Below are 1,593 nucleotides of genomic sequence, written 5' to 3' on the forward strand. Positions count from 1 at the left end.
AGCCGGCGATGATGATTTTATCTATAACACGTGTGCAAGCTCCCGGATATGCATTTTTTTGCCTCAAATGGCGGCATGAAATGTTACTCTGAACTACTCAAAATTACTCAATCCCGTCTCATAATGCGAATTGTGAAAGGGTTTTTTTCACTTATGTCTTCGCAATGGACGAAATAGAGAAATCGATTATCCGCGCCGTATCGTCACAGTGAAGTTCAACTTTTCTGATTTCAGATGTTTTTCATTCCATAATTTTTTGAAACAACGTGAAAATTTGGCTCTTCTGAGAAATATGCGTGATTCAGAAAAATACAGTTTTAAGAATAATACGCGCAAAGAAGTAAATGCTTAAATTATCATTCACAAATGTAAAATACATTAAAAAATTTAAAATAATGACAATTCTAATTTCTCCCATAATTGCATTTCTCAATTTTCATTACTGCTATGAATGTTTCTGGACATATTTTTTAATTTTTTTTTTGGCATGAGGCAATTCGGTGGAAATTTAAGGTAAGATCTAAATTTTAATGACATTTGGCGGAGGAGTGGGGGGGAGGGTTGCAGAAAACTTGCGTCCTGGATTTTCGTTAAGACAAGTTGGTAAGCCTAGTTGTATGGAAATGAATTTTACGCCGCCGCCCGAAAAATGGCGAAAGCAGTGACAATGTATAATTTCTTCGCAGTTTCTGCTAATTAAGATCTGCTTTATTTGAAATTTGGAAGCACTATACATAGCATAACTTTGTTATCGACTACTCGATCAGCCGTTTATTTAGTGTGCTGATTTTGCTATTAGTAGAGGAGACCGTGGGAGATCGACCTTCACCGATCTGATAACTCGATGAGACATATGTTTTATCAAATATAATTCAAAAACAAATATGCCTATGATAACTTGCCTATCGAAAAGTGTTCATAGCTATTTTTAATTTAATTAATTTTAATCCATTTTTTTCATCACCTTCACTCTTGTGACACCGAATGAGTTTTATCTCAATTGATAGTTTTTAACACAAAGAATATGCCTAGGTAGGCTTGCTACTTATTTCTGTGCATAGCTACTTGGCAAGTAAATGTGAACAGGTAAGTAAATATAGGTAACTACATCGATCTGTTAACCAATCGAAATTGATATCATAGGTAAGATATCTTAATTATAAAACCAATCATATAGGCTTGCCTGCAAAAAATCGTACATAAAATATTATTGCCAAGCTATAAAGTTGTATAGCCAATTTCACCAGATTCACTTAAGTGAAAATTACTTTGATTTTCAAATTTTTGGTTTCACCAATCCATTTTAATTTGTTTTTAATTTTGATTTAAGTGACCTATGCTCTTCACTTAAATAAAAATTAAATCAGAATAACTTGCACGCTACCTGTCCGTTGAGTTTATCCGAGTGCGTGTCGTGTATAGTCGAAAATAATTTATTAGTGACAACACGTGGTAAATAATATTAATTGTGATTTTAAAAATGAGTAAAAAGTGTTTTTTGTGTGGTACGAAAAAAGAAATGATTAACTTTGACGAAAATTCATTTAAAAGGTGCCATTTAAAATTGGCTTTCCGGAAAAAACAAAAGTTTAA

The sequence above is a fragment of the Rhagoletis zephyria genome, unplaced genomic scaffold, assembly GCF_001687245.7.
Source record: "Rhagoletis zephyria isolate East Lansing unplaced genomic scaffold, Rhagoletis_zephyria_1.1 Rzeph_scaffold_00008, whole genome shotgun sequence".
NCBI classification, from domain to species: Eukaryota; Metazoa; Arthropoda; class Insecta; order Diptera; family Tephritidae; genus Rhagoletis; species Rhagoletis zephyria.